Source organism: Triturus cristatus, chromosome 3_1 (assembly GCF_964204655.1).
Source record: "Triturus cristatus chromosome 3_1, aTriCri1.1, whole genome shotgun sequence".
NCBI lineage: Eukaryota > Metazoa > Chordata > Amphibia > Caudata > Salamandridae > Triturus > Triturus cristatus.
This window is the reverse complement of record NC_140583.1, coordinates 686,753,646-686,776,815: the sequence shown is the minus strand read 5'-3', so window position 1 is coordinate 686,776,815 and position 23,170 is coordinate 686,753,646. Positions and strand designations below refer to the sequence as shown.

The following is a 23,170-nucleotide window of genomic DNA, read 5'->3' as shown; positions in this document are numbered from 1 at the left end:
TCACGTTACAAGAAGACAGGGTTGGACCACTTTCCCATCCCCATATACCCCTATCCATTTTAACCCGGCCTTCCCGCCGGCCTTACACGAAGGGCCATTTGACTGTTGGAAGGAGGGCGGGTGACTAAAGCTTTCGGACCTCTTCCACAACTTTGATATTCTAACGTTTGAAAACTGCAAACGTGATTTCCTAATCCCATATAGCGAACACTACCTCTATCTCCAGCTGCAGCAATGGGCCACGCAACCCCATGTACCGGAGGAGGCAACTAGGGACCTGACAGACGTGGAGCATTTGGCCTTAAAGCAGGCAACATGAAAGGGGCCATTTCTTCTCTCTACACTCTATTAGTGAATACTATACGCGCTCCCCGAGCACGTTACACGCATTTCTGGGAACAGGTGCTCGGCCGGGACATCACAGGAGAGGGGTGGAAACTGGTGTGGGGGGACATTACTAGTCACAACCACTCGTTAGCACTGAGGGTGGCTCACTATAAGACGCTTCCAGATTGGTATCTCTAACCCCACTAAGCTCAAGCTGATTTTTCCTGATACCTCAGATCTCTGCTGGCGGGGCTGTGGTATGCAGGGAACCTTTCGCCATATTTGGTGCGACTGTCCAAGCATTCGTCCATTCTGGGAAGAAATCCTTTCACATATTAAAGAAATGCTGGGGTATCCCATTCCGACGACTATAGAGGGGGCACTATTGGGTATCAGGGACCACGCGCTGGAACACCAAACGAGAGCCGATAAGGAAATCATCTGGGCTGGGAGCGGCTAAACTCACCATAGTGGCCACTTGGAAAAAGAAAGATGCTCCCGCCGTTTCGCCATGGCACTCCTGTCTGTGGAGAATACTCTCCATGGAGCGCCTGGCTGACATCTTTTGAGATGCTTTTAAGAATTTTGAATATAGATGGGGCCCATTGGTCACTTATCTGTCCCGAGGCTTACATAAGAGTTATGCACCTCTTCCAATTCTAAACCCCACCAAGGGAACCAGGCAAATATCTTTATTCTCCAAGGGCAGGTCAAGTCCAATCTTCATTCGGCCGCCCACTCACTACTCGTCCATATCACTCAACTCCATACTATGCGAAAATACCACCACCGGGACGGGGGGGGAGGGATGAGAGAGGGGAAGGGGAGGGAAGTTCCTGGGTTTATGGTTCTTTGTTCTCACATAAATGTGTGCCCTTCCGAAATGTGGACCTAAACTGAGCATCTTGTCAGCCGGATATGGGAGGCATGTAAAGACCCTGTGATTTGAGCAACAGGGCTGCAATTAGCTGATTCTCCTGCCTCAGGGGTTTGCAGGATATAGTATTCCATGTTTGTTGTATTTGACTATGATGCTGAATAACAATAAAAAATAATTTTGACAAAAAAAAGAAGATTTGACTGAATGGTTTATTGTGTGAGAAGAACCTTATAATGGAATTTTAGAACCAGAACATGCAGGTCCCCTGTTTACCTGCATATGTCTCCCATCCAGCTGGGTAATAATAACTGTTGTTTAACTGACAAAAAAATACTCAGTATGTAGTGTGAAACTGAGGATGCTCAGACGTGAGTCCCTTGCTCACTTTGCCACTGGATTCAAGCAAGCCTGGCTGAAGACGGCTGAAATGCCAGAAACCGGTCCTAGGAAGCTTGTTTCCGGTCCAGGGAAGGCATGGCTTGGCAGTTCGGGCTGGACTGTTCCCATGAGGCACAGGGTCAGACTGATTTGCATATGGCCATGTCTGAACTGGGTTGGCAGAGTGGGCTAAAGAACGGTGATGGATCAAACCCGGATCTGTTGAATGGGTGTGAGTGTTTGATTGATTCTGATGCTCCGTCCAGCACCACCCCCTTTTGTACACACCAAATTTGGTCATCGCTACCAAGTTCAAGAGTAGGACACCAATGGTCCATAGCTAGGCACCGTAGCATCCGTAAAATGGTCCCAGCTTTTGTTCACTGGCAAAGTAGCCACAGCGCACCTCCGACTCACCAATTAACCAACTTCAAAAAGTTTTTTAAGGCTCCGCTCTACAATCACTGCACACAAGGTCATTCACTTGAACTTGTGTTTGCCAGCACGGAAGCTGGTTTACCTCCATTAATTCTGTCTAGCTGAAAATGTGAGAGGAACATCGAGCTGCCCACGGAATCATACACAACATCTACCAATTGACTAAAATTGTCGCCAGTGCGCCGTAAAATGCAATTTTCTACAGGAGGTGGAAGTTGTAGTGCTCTCCCTTCCATGACGTAAAGCATAGAGGAATTCATGATGACTTTAAATGTCACACTAAGAAGCAAACAGGTGAGGCAGATTTTATCAAAAGGCTAGCGCTACGAAACATGCGCTGCCTTCAGTAGAGCATAACAGTTTTAAAAAGCTTGCTCAACTACTCCCTGTAGCGCTCCTCAAAATGACAACAGTACTCACGGGTCAAAGGTTCCTGAAACAATTTCAACAACACTGTTGTAGTACATCCACATGTGCACTGTTAAGTAGTGTTTCCTCTCGTACTGCAGGTAGAAAGCAGGTAGGAGGTCCTAGAAATCCACCACTCACATGTGTTAAAGTACAATAGGCAGCCCAGTGTTTCTAATGGACACTGTGCTTGGAGGAACACGCTCTTCAGTTTCCGAGATGAAGCAGGTGACACACACCAAACTGCAGGATGAAGCACACTAGGTCCAAAGTATTCACTATCAGCTCAGTGTAAAAGCTGATACAAGGAACTGCAGGCTCAGTTAGAAACAGTACTGCCAGTACAAGTTCTCGCAGGAGCCAAAGCAATATTAGCTCAGCAGCGCCTATTTAAATGCCTGCGGCTAAGGCTGCCTAATGGAAATAGACACCGGTGGTGCTCCCAGGCGCATTTCCTCTTAGTACTTAGTAGGCTTAAAATAGGCTCTCCTAAAAGTTCTCTTAACTTAATGTTTGTCCTCCACCGGAAGCAGCAATCATGACTCCTTTTAAGTTTCAGAAGTGGACTTTTCTCCACAGTAGATCTGTTTTGCACTCGTCCCCAGTGAAATAACGTATGAAGGAGGGTAGGCAGGAATGATGATGAATCCAAAAGGTCGTTTTTTTCTTCTGATTAAAGTAGGCATCTTAGGTTACAGGAATAGTAGGTTACAATGTAGTATAAGTAGCAGCAGCCCAACTGGGGGCATCTCAGCTGCTCAACCCACACTCTCCAACTGACATTTCACTCAACCAGACACACCGGAACACTGTATGACATGACTCATACAATGGCTGAGCAGCAGGGCACAGAATACAAAGAAAGAACTAAATATCAAGAAGAGCAGGATACTACAGTACGTCAACACTTTTACGCTGTGTAACCACCCACTTGTGGGCACATATCACAACCAAAACGTAAAATACAGTGACCATACAAACAATACATAACTGATACACTTACTCTACTCAAGAAGGGAGCCTTTAGAGTCCGTCAGTATGGGTATTGTAGCCCATAAAATATACACTAACACATCTCTTATTCTTACCAACCTTCAAAGACTTTTTTTTTTTAAGTTTAAAAGAAAGTTTATTGGATATAAGTGATACAACAGTAATACAATACGGTATATAGCAATAATAAAAATAGAAAATATGCTGTGTACAATAAAGAAAGAAGAAATAAGAAGGGGAGAAAAGGGGGAGGGGGAGGGAAAGTAAAAAGATACAGATATCATATAACAATACAACTGAAAATATTGTTCAAAAATATAACATGTATATCATATTGATCTCACTACTACAAACTTAATTATATACTGAGAATAAGCACAAAATATAACAATATTTAATTAACTATAATCTAAGGAGGTTTGGAGACTTCTTCTATGGCTGGAATATGAGATGGCAGCGATTGAGCTGACATATCTAGAAAGTTGGTGACGGGTAGCCATAATAAGTCACATTTAATGGCCAGTGTAATCGGGTGAACATAAGCTCTATCTAATCGATGGTTATAACAAACACCATACCACCAGGCCTGAAAAGAAATGTTTGAGGCATTTTTCCATGATTTAGTAATTTGCTGAAAAGCAACAGCTATAAGTAAATCAATAATGAGAGTATTAAGGGAGGTGGAGGAGGACCAAACATCTGCAACACTACCTAGAAAAATATGAGAAAAAGAAAAAGGGATATGAGTGTGAAATATTTTGTTAATTTGCTGCCAAACCCTAGTCCAAAATTGATGAATAACTGGGCATGTAAATAACATATGCATAAGATCTGCAACAGGGGCTGGACATGACCAACAGGTAGAGGGAAAGAGATGGTTAATCTGATGTAATTTGTCAGGAGTGAATAAAAGTCTGTTATATATGAAAAATAGTGTTTGTGTGGTATTTGCTGCCCTAGAAGATTTCCTTAGTTTAGTCCAAATTTTATCCCATATTGAAGTGGAGAAGGAAGCGTTTAAATCAGTTTCCCAGCTAGATTCAACTGCAGATTTATTCCGAGGCTGACCAATGGGTCTCAATTTATTATAAATTTGAGAAGCTGAAGTGTTCACTGTTAAGAACGAAATTTGAACCGGAGAGGGAGTAGTCTGTGTGGAAGAAGTCATGAGTTTATCGTAAGAACTTTGAGCAGCTAGGGTCAGTAATATATATTTAGGATGATATGAAGAGGGAAGAGAATAACGCGTTTGCAATATAGAGAAGGGTATGCAGGTATCACCTAGAAAGAGCTGATGACTTCATTTAAGACCAAGATTGAACCAATCTTTCTAAAAAAGAGTCCGATTTTTAATCTTAATGTGATTGTTATACCAAATCGGAGATTGCAAGAACCGGTTTCGGTCATCTAAACCATCTAGCATAAGGGGATGAAGAATTTTACGAGTATGCATAAGAATGGAGAGAGAAAATTTTTGGGGGGTATTAGATAAGGATAAAAATTCATCAAATGAGAAAGGATAAATGAAGTGAGATTCAATTTCTACCCACAAAGGTAAAGACAACAAATCAGTCGCATTCTGAGATAATAATGAAGAAGAATTCTTAAGAAAGAAGGAAGTATGATAAGATGCAAAATCGGGGAAGTTAACTCCACCTAAGTGTTTAGGTTGTTTAAGTTTGGAAAAAGACATCCTAGATTTTTTGTTCTGTCACAGAAATTGTGAAAGAATAGTATATATTTTTTTGTACCAGGATTTAGGAATGTTAACAGGAAGATTAGATAAGAAGAATAAAATTATAGGAACCAACATAATTTTTGCAGAGTCTAATCTACCCCACCAAGATAAAAACAAGGGGTGCCATCGCGCTGTAGAATCGGCTAACGTTGACTGGAGATTCCTAAGATTGAGTGATACAGTATCCTTAATAGAAGGAGTGAACCATAGACCTAAGTATTTAATCTTAGTAGGACTCCAATGAAAGGAAGAAGATACAAAATCAGCATGGAAACAATATTTATTTAACTGAAGAATTTCGCATTTATCTACATTGAGTTTGTATCCTGAAACTGAGGAAAAAGTAGAGACTTCTGAACGAAAAACCGGTAAAGAGGACTGAGGATTAGATATAAATAAAAGAATATCATTGGCATATGCCGAGATTTTTAATTGTTTATCGCCGTAAGGAAAAACAGTAATAGTTTTGTTCATCCGGATTTTAGATAAGAAGGGCTCTAAAGTCAAAATAAATAAAAGGGGAGAAAGAGGACAACCTTGCCTGACACCTCTGAGCAGTGGGAAAGAAGGAGAAACAAGTCCATTAGCTAGAATAAATGATCTTGGAAAAGAGTAAAGCAGCGAAACATAGGATAGAAACTTAGGGCCGAATCCAAACCAAGTAAGAGTCGAAAATATAAACTGCCAATTTACCCTGTCAAAAGCTTTCTCAGCATCCAAAGCTACGGCTGCTAACGAAGATTTATGGGAATGAGACTTACTAAGTACATTGAAAAAGAGACGGGTGTTGTCAGAGAGGTGGCGACCTTTAATGAAACCACATTGTTCTTTACCGATTAAGTGAGGTAGAATATTATCCAGACGAAGCGCAAGAATCTTCGCAAAAATGTTATAGTCCAAATTAATTAAAGAAATAGGTCTGTAATTTTTACATAATGAATGGTCTTTACCTTCTTTAGGAAGAAGACAAATCAGAGCCTCTTGAAATGAACCTTCAGAACTCCGGGAAGTAATAAAAAACAGGTATAATCTAAGTAATTTGGGAATAAGTAAATTGGAAAAATGAGTGTAAAACTCTATCGTAAAGCCGTCCGGACCCGGAGCTTTTCCCTTTTTAAGTGACTGAATAGCATTGAGAATATCTTTAGCGTGTATATCAGACTCTAGAGAAGAGAAATCTACATCCAAAGAAGAAGGAGGAGGAGGGATGGAGGCTAAATATTGATCAATATCAGATAAGAGGGGTGGAGATTCTGGAGTGTATAATGATTTGTAAAAATTGGAGAATTCCAAGAGAGTGTCCTCGTCTTTATGGAGCACGGTATTAGATGAAGATGTGATAGACTCAATTTTAGTATGTTGTTTTTTAACTTTGAGATATTTAGCAAGGAGATTACCAGATTTGTTTTGTGCACTATAGTACTTAGCGCTGGATTTAAGTAGATATAGATTTGCAGAATCAGTAGAAACTTTATTAAAAGAAAGTTTAGCGCTAATGAGTTCCTTTAAGGTAGACTGGCTTTTTGACAAGTAATAAAGGTGTTCCAACTTTTTAATTTGTAAATTAAGTGCTTGAGACGAGAGAGAAGCTGCACGTCGCTTTTGGGCAACAAAGGATATGATAAAATCCCTAGAGATAGCTTTAAAGGAATCCCATACAAGTTGAGGAGATAAGTGAGGGGATTCATTCTCTTCGAAAAATAAGGAGGCAAACTCGAGAAAGGCTGGCGTGAACTTAGGATCTAATAAAAGAGAATTATTAAATCTCCAGCGTCTAGTCCCTTTAATGGGAGGAAGTAGGTCCAAAATCAAGGAAACCGGAGCATGATCAGAAATTAGTATAGAGCCTATGTCTGCATGAGAAATGTGTTGAAGTAGAGCCTTGGAAATAAAGAGGTAGTCTATTCGGGATTGCGAAGAATGAGCAGGTGAATAATAAGTATATTCTTGAAGTTTGGGATGACAGAGTCTCCAAGAGTCTACAAGAGCTCTTTGAGAAATAGTGGAAGTGAATTGAGAATGTGTAAAAGAGGGGACAAATCTGGAGCTGGAGTGTCTGTCAATAAAGGGATCTACAACCACATTACAATCCCCACCAAAAATCAAATACTCATCAGTACATTGCATTAAAAGTGAAAGAATGTGGGGCCAAAACAATTTATCTTGCATATTGGGAGCATAAACATAAAAAATAGTGAGGGGAATCTTGTTAATCAGTAAGGAAATCACAACCCATCTACCATCAGAATCATTATCCTGCTTTATGAGTTGGACATCTAAGCGTTTATGACAGAGAATAGCAACACCATTGCGTTTTCCTGAGCCCGGTGATGCAAAAGCATGGCCTACCCAGTTCCGTCGTAACTTAGTTATTTCTGTATCCTGTAGAAGAGCAATATCTCCCTTTAAATTTGCAATATATGACAAAACTCGTTGACGTTTGATAGGAGAACTCAAACCTTTAACATTCCAAGATACAATATTTAACGACATTTAAATCTTATATAAACTTAGTCAAAACAATTCGTAAAAGAATTCGCCATGCATGCAAGCAAAAAACAATGTGAAGAATGCAGCAAAATACGAAAAAAGGTCATTATTATAAAGAGATAGCAGTGAGAAATACAGAAGATCATAAGACAGCAGAAAAAATGAGGATAAGGAAAGAGATGAGTTAAATGAGAAGCATAAAAGATAAGCTGAAAATATAGATGAAACAGAGGGAAGAAGAGAAAAAGAGGGAAAGAGTGAAGATAACAGGAAACAAAGAGACAAAACAAGATTAATAACAATTGAGAAGACATTACAAATAATAGAAAAACATACCACAAAAGAACAATCATGGTGGGGTAGGTGGAGCCACATGGAGAAGGCCAGACGCCGGATGAGAAATCGCAGGACAAGAAGCACATGCAGAACATCATCCAGGCAAAACGAAAAAACAAAAAAAGTAAGGGAACACAGAGACCGCAACCTGTTAAAAGGGAACATAAGAAGAATAATTAACATGGGAAGTGACAATAACACCAACGCTTACACATATGACTAAAACAAAAGAGAATCACAATTGAGGGCAAATAAGTAACAAACAGTGAGCATTTGGAGCTAAAGCATTCATGTCAAATTATGACTTAGAAGTATCCATAGAGACTCCTCTACAAGAGTTCAAAATTTTTTGAAGCACACCAGGGTCTTCATAGTTGGTTGTTCTGTTGTTATAAGTTACTTTGAAAAGACAGGGATGGAATAAGCCATAACGCGCGTTCATGCTGCGAAGTGTTGGCCTCATATCTAAAAACTTCTTGCGACGGTCAGCAGTAACCTTGGCAAAGTCTTGAGCAAAAAAGAGGTTAGAACCATTCCAAGTAATCTTTCCCTTCTGCTTGGCAGCATATAAAACCTTAAGGAGATCTGTATATTCTAAGAAGTACAAAATAACCCCTCTAGGCTTTGTTGAGGAAGATGAAGAACAGGGGTTCTGACCTAAACGGTGTGCACGTTGAATATTTAATGGCGGAGATGCTGGAAAACCAAGAAGAGTTGGAAGAAAAGATTGAAAATAAGATATTGGGTCAGAACCTTCAAGTCCTTCAGCCAGGCCATAAATGCGCAGATTATTACGCCTATTGCGATTTTCTAACTGCTCGACTTGTTGTTTGAGATGGTCGGCTTCTTTGTGAATATGAGGAACTTGAGCAGCGAAATCCTGAACAGAATCAACACGCTTCTCCAGAACATCAACCCTTTGTTCGGTACGAGACCAATTATCTTCCAAACTCAGCAGACGAGTGTTAGTTTCTTCCATATATGGCTTGAGGGCGCAAATCTCCTCAAGGATAAGTTCCAATGAAAGAGGCGAAGAAGAGTTGGTGGGAGAGGGCGGATTCGCTTTTCCTCTTTTTCTAGGCGTGAAGGAAGCCGAAGACGGTATTTTGGATCCTTGTTTGGAGCCTAATCGAGTCGTAGAGGAAGAGGAGCCCTTCGTAGTAACAGAGTCAACAGGATTATCATCCGCGCCCTCTTGCAGGATGTTAAAAGGATTGAAATCCTCTAAAGAAGCATCATTGGATTGCAGAGTATCCTTACGAGTAGTCCGAGATGTTGCCATGACTAAACTGAGAAAAGGTACCCCTCAACAAAACTCTTGTGAGAAAAGTACAGTAGTATAAAGTCACTGAAAGCAGAGTAACACACAATGCCACTGTATGGGTTATATTTAAAGGAACGCCGATAATAACTCCAAGCTCCTTGTTCAGAAAGTGTTAGCACCCAAAATGAGCGGACAGCAGCAGAGAGCGAAAGAATAACATGTCTGACCAATTCAAACTCCTTTCCTGAGGAAACCAGTCATTCTCCAGATGCAAAAAGCAACAAGCATGAGAGGATCCAAAATTGCATCAGTCAAGGCAGATAAAAAGACAGTAGAAGTGCTCCAATAAATTGCCCCAGACTCTTCTTTATAGAAACATCTCATTGAAGGTCTGCATTATTTGTGGAAAAGCAGCGGTAAACGTGAGGAGCTCATTGTGAGAAAAAACAAAATGGCGGCCGCAAGTAAAACGCAGCCGTCGTGGAGCCGAAAAGTGTCTTCACGCTCACCATATGCCAGGAATTTAAACTTGGTGACTGGAGCAGCACTTCTAATGATGCCTAAAGCCGTTTCTGCGCTCCGACAGCGAGCTGAAATAGCCTGGAACAGCTGCGCCGCCTCACGCCACCGCAGAGCTCACTGTAGCGGCGGCCATTTCCTAAGGCGCCGAAACCACGCCCCCACAACCTTCAAAGTCTACTTATCAATATTTCCTAGTCGTACAAATATTATCCCTCACAATCATTGAAGCTGGCCACACAAGTCATGCTCATCATTTGCAAAACATTAAGGGGCTTATTTTCAAGTCCCTTGCACCGCTGATACGTCACTTTTTTCCCCATATTAAAAATGACACACCGGTGGCGCAAAGGGCTTGTAAATAAGCCCCTAAGTGAATGCAACATCCTGCATGCAGTTGCCACTTAAATCTCTATACTGTACGCAGCCCATCAAAACATCTCACCACTAAAATAGACAGTAAAAACACTGCTAAGTTGAGTATAGAAAGTAAAATATCCTATATAGGTTCATGGTCATAACCTATGTGTTCATGCTATGTATGTACACTATCACTGCATTCCCCATGCAGCTCCGCAAAGGGTTTATTGTGTCTATAAGCCATTTAATGGCCATACATATCTAAGTTTAATATACAAGCCCTTAAAATGGTCTAATAGTGTGAAAGAGGTGCTCTTAAAATTCAAGAAGAAGTAAAATGATATTAGACTACACAGAACCCTGTTCCATTAGAACAGAATGTAGAGCATAAGACAGCACTCATTCTGCAGCCAAGAGATGCTCATTATTATTCCTTCTCTCCACCAGAGACCTGTCTTATAATGTGGAGAGTGGCAGACAATGACCAGTGAAGTACTCACTGGAAGAGCTGAGATACTATTAGAGCATTTCATTATATGCAGAAACAATGGTTCCTGTGGCGATCAAGAGTATATAAAGGAATATAATATTATTATGTGCAATCGCTATGAATTACAGGGTTAAAGTGATGTCAGAAGGAGAAGAACAGTACACAACTCAATATAGGGTGAAGATAACAATAGTTTATATAATCATAGTAAAAACAGTTATTCAATTGAATGGTGCATTGTGTCCCCAGTGAACATAGAACATTCGTGACAGTTTTGAGACAAATACATAAAAAGTTTTCCAAAAGAGTTTTAAAGTCGACCCTCCAGAAAAATGTATTTTTTTAGACCCTGTATGGATGGGGGGGTCTCTTCAGGACCTAACGATATAGGGACATCTAGTTAGGCAGGATTCTCTGTCATCGTGAGTAGTGTATGACACCCAATGTGAAAAATAGGAATTGAGGGTTACTCACATGGGACCCAGAGGGGAGGGAAGAGATGACAGACGGGCTGATCTGCACCAAGTGCAACAGCTGTGATAGTTGACCCACACGACAAGGCACTGGTGGAATTGGCCCTATTTATTTATATGGATTCAAGAAGAATCATCCAACGTTACGTCAATCTGTGCACCTTTCCACAACTTGACAAAGGCTAAATTAATTAGCCGCGTGTGCAGCCGCTACGTGCTGGAGGGACCGCTTTCGTCCATGTCCCACGTTGCTATGTGTATTAGAGCATTTCAGTCATGGATAAAGATTATTTTAATAACACATGACTGGAATGATGGGGCAGTTGGCATACACCAGCCACTGTAAGTGGTTGCCGTGACATTCTCTTCAGTACAACGATCTACGGTTCAATGGTCTACTCAGCTTTCGTTGAGAGGGCATCAAACTTGATTCTAATATCCAGACTTGTCCTCGGCGGGGCCAGTTCTTTTATTCTGTAGACATATGTAAGTTCACTTTGTAGACTTTGAAGTCAAAATGTCGTTGTACATAAGACGTCGCCCCTCATTGTGTGATGAGAGCTGTACTGGAATGGATGAGCTGTACTATACTGGGTACTGGCTGTTCTCCAAACTGTGTAATAGGAATCATCCTTTTTTTCAGATCGAGTTGATCAACATATACAGGAACACGAAAAGAACATTCCCGATGTAAGGAAGAGAGAAGAGCCACCAGGAGAATGTAAGATAGCTTTTGGAGGTTATTTTACATAACAACAGTCTATTTTATTTAAGCTGACTTACAGTAGTACTAAACCCACACATCCAATTCACCATCACCTAGACATAGTCTAAGTTCACCCAGTTCTCATAGCATAATCCTTTCCTACGATTTCATCTCTTTTTAAATACATTGATTCCTTCTTTCATTTACAAACCATCATGTTTAAAAATGGTCCATCAGTATGTTCACAGAACCCACGCAATCCAATTTAGAAACCTAATTCAAGACCGTAAATAAACCTGCAACAGTGATAGCATTAAAATATCAAGATTTGAACATGGAAAGGGAATTAATGTCTCTGGTGTGTGTTGCATTAAACAGATGCAGTAGACAACCACAGATCCTTCAATGACAAACATGGACTTGCTGGAAAACGAGAACTGCAGCTCGAAGATGATGCAAAGTCAGGTAAGGAATGGCCGAGGGGCTTTAAACCTCGGTACACACTCCAGGCAGCTATCCAGGTCTTTGATCTAAGTCCATGTCTTTTTTCGGAGAGTCCTTTTATCTAAAATCACTCAGTAGAAGGTACAAAGGGAGTACAGAGCATAAGCTTTCAAAACCACACATGTCCTGCTTATGGAGTAAGCAAAATAACAGGTTTATAGGTCATTGAAGAATCGTTTGGTAGACTTTCTTTGCGCTTCATTTGTTGTCAACAAAATGTGTCACCCTTCACAACAAACAGCCCTTTAAAATAACATTAAAAATTAACCGTCCTTGAAATCAGTCACAGCCCTTGCAGGTAAGCGTGGTGGGGCGGTGTGGGGGCGGGGTGGGGCGGTGTGAGGGGGAGGTGGGTATGCATGTGACAAATGACGGAATAGGTAAAATAATGTAATAAATAAATTAAACCACTTACTTTGCACTTGCTGCATCACCGAGTGGGTGATGCGGCGAGCGCACGGTAATTAGTTTTATTTATTTATTTATTTAACCTATTCTGTCCTTTGTCGCTTCCACCCCTCCACCCCCACCCAGCCCCGCTCCACTGCGCTTACCTGCACGTGCTGACACTGCTTAAAAGAATAGCAAACCCAGAGGTACTGCTGATCAATGTTGCTAGTTTTATTATTCTGACAGACGCTATGAAGCTCTGACAGAATATCCTTTATCAGGTGTCCAATAATTTATGAGGGATTGTACAGTAACTCTGTGTGCAGATTAATGTCAGAAAAGCAAACTGTGTGATGATCTTTTTTTAAGTTTAAAAATGCTTTATTGAGAATAGAAATAAACAATATGCAATTACATATAATAATAAAAAGGATCAATAAAACAATACAAGTAGATGAAAAAGAAGAAGAAATACAATGCATTAACCTAAGAACAAGGAAAGGATATTGCATTGCTCAAAAATTACCCCTAAAACATCACTACAGTTATGAGAAAACATGCCTAAATCTTGAATTGTAATATGAAACGAATTGCTAATGAAACAATGCATTTTAATCTTTTTAGAGATGAGAAAAGCAGAAAGAGTAGAAGGAGGCAGAGAAAGAGTGAAAGAAAAGAAACTTTGTGATGATCGTATTCACATAGCAGAAGATATTAAGGCAATACTATTTTGACAGATATGCAAAGATTTGTCTATTCCCTAATCCCATATGAGGAAAGCCATAGTTTACCAAACCCTTATTAAATTACCTACATATTTACAGAGATTCGCCTCTTCCTTCGTCCCATATGTGGACAGCCATAGTTCAGCAGGCATCATTAAATTCCTACATATTTACAGAGATTCGCCTCTTCCACAGTCCCATATGTGGGCAGCCATAGTTCAGCAGCCATCATTAAATTCCTACATAATTACAGAGATTCGCCTCTTCCATAGTCCCATATGAGGACAGCCATAGTTTATGAATCCATCACTACATTATATAGAATGGCAGGAGGGGATCAGATATGCAGTTACATAACTTTCCTTCAATAATCTCATTTTATGAGCTCTTAACGACTGCAAAAGTTATAGAACAACTTGAGTGATCGATATCGTATGGTGGCTTACCAAGAGGCTGAAGCACAGGGATCCCTTAAATCCAAAGGCATTATTCTGCTCTTAATGATTTAAGAAAACATCTAACTCAGCTCTTAATTGCACCACATTGTTTAATTTCAACAATTTCCATTGACAAGATCTACTGAAACCTTTCAAATGATGTATAAAATCCCCTCGTTTGTAAATATGTGATTTTCAGTGACTCATATTCTGTCAAGCAGCCCAGCCGTTATCTTTGATGATTGCGACTCTTCTGTTGAACCATAATGTACAGCTTTGCACTTTCTCAAAGTCTTTTGCAATAGGAGCTGAAGCAGGCACAAGATTTCTTGGGCGGCATTCCTCTGCCAGCATGACCATCAAACTCTACCCTCAGAGAACAGCACCTCACTTAAGTCACAATGACATTGTGTGAATGGCATCTCTTATAGGCACGAGAGCAGAGTTACCAAAATGCCATGTAAAGCAGCGCAGCAAGACAACTTGCTGCGCTTCATGTAAGGGAGAGGGCAGAAATCCACCATATTTAACATAATATGGCACATCCCTATCCACTCCTTGTACTGGTGCATTATGTGCTGCCTAGCCCGGGGCGTTCCCGGAGAAGGAGCGAGATTGGGTGGATTTCTTTTCAAACGGAGGGGGGGCAAGGAGGAGAGCATTGGTGCTTCTCATCGGTCGGGAGCACACTGCTTTGTTGAGTTTGTTTGAGTTTGTTTGAGTTGTTGTTTGTTTGCTGGTCGGGAGCTTTATGAGTAATGCATGCATTCAACATATGCTTGTGTCCCGGCACTCTGCAACACCCAACAGTTCAACCTGTTCTGATATGCTCTCCTTTCTGTTAGAAATGGGATTTCTGGTTGGCTAGGGCTTGCGCCTAAACCAGGCAGAAACTACCACTCTAGTCAGGGCAAGGGAGTTACACACCGAAGGTAACCCCTGCTCACCCCTTTGGTAGCTTGGCACGAGCAGCCGGGCTTATCCCAGAGGCAATGTGTAAAGCATTTGCGCAACACACACACACACAGCAGCAACACACTAGGCACACCACAAAAAGAAACTCCACACAAGCTTATACAAGCATTGGCATAGCCAATAGGTCTCGCCTTTGGGACCTTATAAATATTTAGTAATGCAGTACAATATCCTTACTGCAACAACATTAACTGTTGCATGGCTAAACACATAAGGTTCCAAAGGTGAGACCTATTGGCTATGCCAATGCATGTTTTTACTGCCAATGGTGGGGGGGAATTGCAAGACTAGCATATTTTCAGAAATTCGTGAAAAAAGTGTAACTTGAAATTCCCAAAATGATGCGAATTACGCCAGTGTAACACAAATTTCACACAGGACAAATAATTACAAAAATTACTATAACTGTTTATGCACACAAACACACTCCAACATGCCAAACACTCTAATGGCTTTCAAAGTATGTGTTCTAAAACATGATTATAAATGGGCATACAGTCACATGATGCATGGTATGAACGCACACAAATCCACACTCACGTCCATACACAAACACATAAGAATACACATGTCTGCGCACGCCAACAAACACTAGCTCAAACATGCACATATACGCGCACGGGCACACCCACCTCTCCCTCCCCCACAACCATAAAGGTACTCGCAGGGCCCTCCGGCCCTCTCTACTTCTCGCCCTACCGCCTTTGACTGCACTACTAAAGCGCCTCCTTTTTCGCAATGTGGGCACTCGGTGATAAACAACAACGGATATTGGTGTAAAAGGAAATAAACGTACGTAATCAGGCACGTATATATGGCTAATTGCACCAAATATTTCCTTGAAATTTATTCGGTTTACTACACAATATGGATACAGCACATAACCCTCTACGCTACACTATAAAAACACTTGTACACAGACACACACGCACATATATATATATATATATATTTGATATATTTGTATTAATATATATATATAATATATATTACCTACTGGCAGTCGCCAGTAGGTAGTTATATTTAGGACCTATTTTCCAAAGGAAATCCGCAACATTCTATTTGGAATAACGTTGGCGCCGATTGACGAATCTTTGCGAAATTGTACAAACTTTTGGCCAGCTCCGGTCCACTCCTGTCCTGAAAATTTCACGGTGATTCGTCAAGCGGGGGCAGAGAAAAAAGGGGGGTCCCAAAACGCGTTTTCCCCAAGCATTTTCCCATAGGCCCTATTGACGCAGCTACAGCTCGTACTGCTGAACGGAATTACACCAAATTTGGCAAAGAGGTAGTCCTCAGTTCAGACTCGTGCCTTTTGCTTAAATGGTGTAAATCCGTTCAGTAGTTGTTATAAAAGTACATCAGGCCATGGACGATGTCAAAGATTACTTTATTTATTCTACAATAATATGGGCCCACGAGACCAACAGCACGGGCGCGCACCGGTCATGGCAGGACCAGCCAGTGACTTGGAGCTTCGCTGACGTCATATAAATACAGCTCCGAACATTCGGAGCTGACAACTGAGTGACGAGCACCAAACATAAACGAAAGACTTCGCTGGAAGTCGCACCAAGTTATAATTATTTCAATACATTCTCAACATCTCCCTTTCCCAATCGAACAACAACACATTAGTACAACTCATATTCATCATATCGTTTAGGAGGTTTGATTGCCCTTCTAGACCTCATCTGAAGTCTAGTACCTGGACTTCCCACTTGTTCCTTGGCCTCAGTATACACAATTTTGCTCCCGCTACTTTGGTTTGTGTCAACCTCTCTTCTTGAGCTCAGCCTTGTATGCGCGTTGACATGAGATGACTCCTTGCTGTGGTTGTCTTCCATTGCCACACAACTGGTTCCAGTTCCCTCGTTGTAAAGTCCATTCCACCCTTCCTCAGGATCACTCATACTTTGCCTTGCAGACACATGTCTTCCCAATGCAAAATGCTTTCATCTACATCTCCATCTTGTTTATCTTTTCCTTCCATCATAATTTTTTCTTGTCTTCTTTTTCAGTTTTACTACATCGTCCTTACTTCGCCATCCTGTCTTTTCCAAACAAACAGCTCCTTTAGATGCCTGATGCACACGAATAGGATCACTGAACACTAACTCCCCTTTTGCCACTTTGTAGGGTTTTTTTTACGATTACCCAATCCCCTTTTTCAATTTCTTTTCCTTTAGCTTTATTCGTTACATCGGCATATGCCTTAGACTTTTCTTGCTTTGAGACAATTTTCTGTTTGACTTTTACCACATCGTCCCTTATTTCCTCTGCTATCTCGTTTCCCTTATACCCATGTTGTATTTTGGCGTGATCTCACTGGTACACTCCCTTTCTCTCATCAGATAGAATGGAGTGTGTTGGGTGGTTTCATTTGGAGTAGTATTGTACGTGTCTATTTTTTCACACATATAGGTTTTTACATTTAAATTTGATGCAATTGCCAGTTGGCTGCCTTCCTTTATGAACTTGTTCATTCTTTCCACTTGTCCATTACTTTTTGGGCTGTATAGTGGCGTTTTTTCTTGTTTGATTCCTAATTGACCAAGGAAATCAGTCATTTTTTGAGACACCAGTTTAGTTCCATTGCCTGACACTATGATTTTAGGTTGTTCAATTGAGAAGATTTTTCTCAGAAACTTTATCACGCGTTCAGTGGTTATGCTCCGTACAAACTTGTAATGCACCCATTTTGAGTAATAGTCTGATAGCACAACTATATACCTGCATTCTTCTTGCAATAAGTGGAAAGGTCCTGCAAAGTCAATTGCTATTTTTGCCCATGGTCCACTTGGTATTTCAACCATCTGCAGTTCCCCTTTGCTTACTTTCCAGTGTTTGTCCGCTTTTAAGCACTGTTCACATTTCTCAATGTATCCGTTCACATCGCTGGTTATTCCTGGCCACCAATAGTATTTTCTCAATATATTTCTTGTTGCTGTGCTGCCTGGGTGACCTTTGTGAGCTATTTTGATTAGTTTCTGCCTCAACTTGGCGGGCGGTACAAACAGGTTGCATCTTTTTAAGAACCCATTTTCGATTGATAGTTCGTCGCTTATTTGTTGGTAGCTTTTTAATTCATTTGCTAGGTTTTTAATTGGAGGCCATTTTGATGTAAGATGCGTCATAACCTTCTTCAATAGGTTATCCTCCCTTGTACTTTCCAGCCACTCTTTTTCTGTAATTGATCCGTTGCACATCACCGTTGCATCAACTAATGCCCCTACACACTCTTTGTCCTCAAGAGAACCTTCATCCTTTATATGTATAGGCAATCTCAACAAACAATCTGCCCTGCAGTTTTTTCCTCCTTTTATGTGGCTTATGCTGAAATTTTACTCCTGCATTCTTGATAACAATCTTATTAGTCGTGAACTTGCTTTGCCGTTACCACGTCCTTTTCCATCCATCATGTATGTCAACGGTTTGTGATCCGTGACAATTTCAAAGTCTTTTCCCCATAAATAGTTTTTCAATTTTTGTACAGCCCAAACACATGCAAGTGTTTCGCTTTCTATTGTGCCGTAATGTTTTTCTGCCTCGTTCAATGTTCTAGATATAAAAATCAATAGTGTTCTCTGTTTTACCATCCATTTGACAGAATACAGCACCAATTCCTTTCGCACTTGCGTCAACAGTGATGATATTTTTTAAATTGGGGTCGTAGGGTTTTAGTGCAGGCGCATTAGCAATATCGCTTTTTATCGTTTCAAATGCTCCTTTTTGTTCACTCAACCACTGGTACTTAACATTTTTCCTCAACAACTTTCTTAAAGGTTCCGCCTTATTTGCATATCCTTGTATAAATTTTGCATAGTATTCGCTGAGGCCTAAAAATGATTTTAAGGAGTCCTTATCTTCTGGTTCGGGTGCATCCCTTATAGCTTTTACTAAGTCATCCTTCGGTGTTACTCCCTTTGAAGTTAGGGTATGCCCCAGATATTCGATTTTTTCTTCCATGAACTTACATTTTTCTTTTGAAACTGTCATTCCTTTATTTCTTAATATTTTCATCACTTCACTCAGTAAGTCTAGATGTTCTTTTCTTTCCTTTGAATGTATCAGTATGTCGTCATGGAATGCCTCAACCCCCTTTATGTTTCCAAACAGTAAATCCATTAGCTTTTGAAAAACTCCAGACGATGAGGCCAGCCCAAATGGCAGTCTTACATATCTGTAGGCACCAAAAGGCGTTATGAACGTTGTCGATTTTTTAGATTCCTCGGTTCGACACACCTGGTGGTAAGCAGACTTTAGATCAATTAAAGTGAAATACTTTGACCCTGCTGTAGACGTTAGTATTTCCTGTATTTTAGGAAGTGGATGGCAATTTATCAAAATGTTTTTATTTAATGATCTGAGGTCTACACACAGGTGCCAATTCCGATCCGGTAAAAACCGGGTACGAACCGTCGGACGGAGCCTTTTCTCCGTCCGACTCGTACCCGGTGCGAAATCCATCCGAAAATGCAAGTACGAATCATACGGAAACACCATTTCCGTACGATTCGAACAAAACACCGACCGAACAGAAACTAAACACAATTCCGATCCTGAAAGGAGCCGACGTGACGTCGGTACGCATCCAGCCTACGTTTCACGAACCAGGAAGTACGATTCGAACCGACGTCATCCCGCACGGAAAATATTTACCGGCTGCCAAAAACTGCCGGGAAATCAGGACGACACACGCAAGGAGCAGCTGGACGCGACGAACAGACATGGACCCGAACCTACGTGCCATCCCTGCCCTCCTAGCAGTCCACCTGGCGTACAGGAACCGACGCAGACGCCGCAGAAGGTCAGCACAACAACCAGGGGCAAAGGGGGGGGCAGGGGCAGGACACACAACACCAACACATGGTACCAAATCACACATGGCCTGGACATACCTGACCATCAGGGCCTGGTCACTTCCAGGGGGTGGGGGCAAGGCCAGCAACGCAAGCGTCCGCCACAACGGAAGTGGATGGTCACGCGAACCGGTACGTACCCTACCCAGGCCGCAAGAGCGTGGGTACGGAACGTACCACGCGTCCCCCTACGTCACTCCAACAATAGCGGTACGGCCCGTACCCACGTCAGAAAGGCCTTGGTACAGCTCGTACCAGCATTGCTGGGGTCATGTAGGGGTACGCGTGGTACGACCCGTAGCCACGCCCCCAAGGCCTGTGTACGGTGCGGACCCCACGGCCCGCAACAATGGTGGGACGCACCGTACCCACACACCAAAGGCATGGGTACGGCCCGTACCCAGGCACGCAGAGCGTGGGCAGGGGTATGTACGGACCGTACCCCCACCCGTGGAAGTACGGCCCGTACCCCCACCCGTGCATGTACGCCCCGAACCCCCACTCGTGTATGTACGCCCCGAACCCCCACCCGTGTATGTACGCCCCGAACCGCCACCCGTGTATGTACGCACCCAAGCGCCACCCGTGTATGTACGCCCCGAACCCCCACCCCACCCTGGTATGTACGCCCCGAACCCCCACCCGTGTATGTACGCACCCAAGCGCCACCCGTGCATGTACGCCCCGAACCCCCACCCCACCCTGGTATGTACGCCCCGAACCCCCAGCCGTGTATGTACGCACCAAACCCCCACCCGTGTATGTACGCACCAAACCACCACACCAGCCGTGTATGTACGCACCAAACCCCCACCCCAGCCGTGTATGTACGCACCGAACCACCACCCGTGTATGTACGCCCCCTAACCCCCCCCAGCCGTGTATGTACGCACCGAACCACCAGCCGTGTATGTACGCCCCCGAACCCCCCCCCAGCCGTGTATGTACGCACCAAACCCCCACCCGTGTATGTACGCACCTAACACCCACCCCAGCCGTGTATGTACGCACCGAACCACCACCCGTGTATGTACGCACCAAACGCCCACCCGTGTATGTACGCCCCCGAACCCCCCCCCAGCCGTGTATGTACGCACCGAACCACCAGCCGTGTATGTACGCACCAAACCCCCACCCCAGCCGTGTATGTACGCACCGAACCACCACCCGTGTATGTACGCACCGAACCACCACCCGTGTATGTACGCCCCCGAACCCCCCCCAGCCGTGTATGTACGCACCAAACCCCCACCCGTGTATGTACGCACCTAACACCCACCCCAGCCGTGTATGTACGCACCAAACCACCACCCGTGTATGTACGCACCAAACGCCCACCCGTGTATGTACGCACCAAACCCCCACCCCAGCCGTGTATGTACGCACCGAACCACCACCCGTGTATGTACGCACCGAACCACCACCCGTGTATGTACGCCCCCGAACCCCCCCCAGCCGTGTATGTACGCACCAAACCCCCACCCGTGTATGTACGCACCTAACACCCACCCCAGCCGTGTATGTACGCACCGAACCACCACCCGTGTATGTACGCCCCCGAACCCCCCCCAGCCGTGTATGTACGCCCCGAACCCCCACCCGTGTATGTACGCACCTAACACCCACCCCAGCCGTGTATGTACGCACCGAACCACCACCCGTGTATGTACGCACCAAACGCCCACCCGTGTATGTACGCACCAAACCACCACACCAGCAGAGTATGTACGCCCCGAACCCCCACCCGTGTATGTACGGACCGAACCCCCACCCCAGCCGTGTATGTACGCACCAAACCACCACCCGTGTATGTACGCACCAAACCACCACCCCAGCCGTGTATGTACGCACCAAACCACCACCCGTGTATGTACGCACCAAACGCCCACCCGTGTATGTACGCACCAAACCCCCACCCCAGCCGTGTATGTACGCACCGAACCACCACCCGTGTATGTACGCACCGAACCACCACCCGTGTATGTACGCCCCCGAACCCCCCCCAGCCGTGTATGTACGCACCAAACCCCCACCCGTGTATGTACGCACCTAACACCCACCCCAGCCGTGTATGTACGCACCGAACCACCACCCGTGTATGTACGCCCCCGAACCCCCCCCAGCCGTGTATGTACGCCCCGAACCCCCACCCGTGTATGTACGCACCTAACACCCACCCCAGCCGTGTATGTACGCACCGAACCACCACCCGTGTATGTACGCACCAAACGCCCACCCGTGTATGTACGCACCAAACCACCACACCAGCAGAGTATGTACGCCCCGAACCCCCACCCGTGTATGTACGGACCGAACCCCCACCCCAGCCGTGTATGTACGCACCAAACCACCACCCGTGTATGTACGCACCAAACCACCACACCAGCCGTGTATGTACGCACCAAACCCCCACCCCAGCCGTGTATGTACGCACCGAACCACCACCCGTGTATGTACGCACCGAACCCCCCCCCAGCCGTGTATGTACGCACCGAACCACCACACGTGTATGTACGCACCAAACCACCACCCCAGCCGTGTATGTACGCACCAAACCACCACCCGTGTATGTACGCACCAAACCCCCCCCCAGCCGTGTATGTACGCACCGAACCACCACCCGTGTATGTACGCACCAAACCACCACCCCAGCCGTGTATGTACGCACCAAACCACCACCCGTGTATGTACGCACCAAACGCCCACCCGTGTATGTACGCACCAAACCCCCACCCCAGCCGTGTATGTACGCACCGAACCACCACCCGTGTATGTACGCACCGAACCACCACCCGTGTATGTACGCCCCCGAACCCCCCCCAGCCGTGTATGTACGCACCAAACCCCCACCCGTGTATGTACGCACCTAACACCCACCCCAGCCGTGTATGTACGCACCGAACCACCACCCGTGTATGTACGCCCCCGAACCCCCCCCAGCCGTGTATGTACGCCCCGAACCCCCACCCGTGTATGTACGCACCTAACACCCACCCCAGCCGTGTATGTACGCACCGAACCACCAGCCGTGTATGTACGCCCCCGAACCCCCCCCCAGCCGTGTATGTACGCACCGAACCACCAGCCGTGTATGTACGCACCAAACACCCACCCGTGTATGTACGCCCCCGAACCCCCCCCCAGCCGTGTATGTACGCACCGAACCACCACCCGTGTATGTACGCACCGAACCACCACCCGTGTATGTACGCACCGAACCCCCCCCCAGCCGTGTATGTACGCACCGAACCACCACACGTGTATGTACGCACCAAACCACCACCCCAGCCGTGTATGTACGCACCAAACCACCACCCGTGTATGTACGCACCAAACCCCCCCCCAGCCGTGTATGTACGCACCGAACCACCACCCGTGTATGTACGCACCAAACCACCACCCCAGCCGTGTATGTACGCACCAAACCACCACCCGTGTATGTACGCACCAAACGCCCACCCGTGTATGTACGCACCA

At 44.2% G+C, this 23,170-nt stretch overlaps 1 long non-coding RNA gene across 1 annotated transcript in view; it reads left to right on the top strand.

Moving 5' to 3' along the window:
- The window catches only part of LOC146860804 (uncharacterized), a 167,735-nt gene that overhangs the window by 14,730 nt on the left and 129,835 nt on the right, over positions 1–23,170 (top strand). The window contains exons 2-3 of the long non-coding RNA XR_014979205.1: positions 11,738–11,815; positions 12,179–12,265. This is a non-coding gene — a long non-coding RNA (uncharacterized LOC146860804). The remainder of the gene's footprint in view (positions 1–11,737; positions 11,816–12,178; positions 12,266–23,170) is intronic.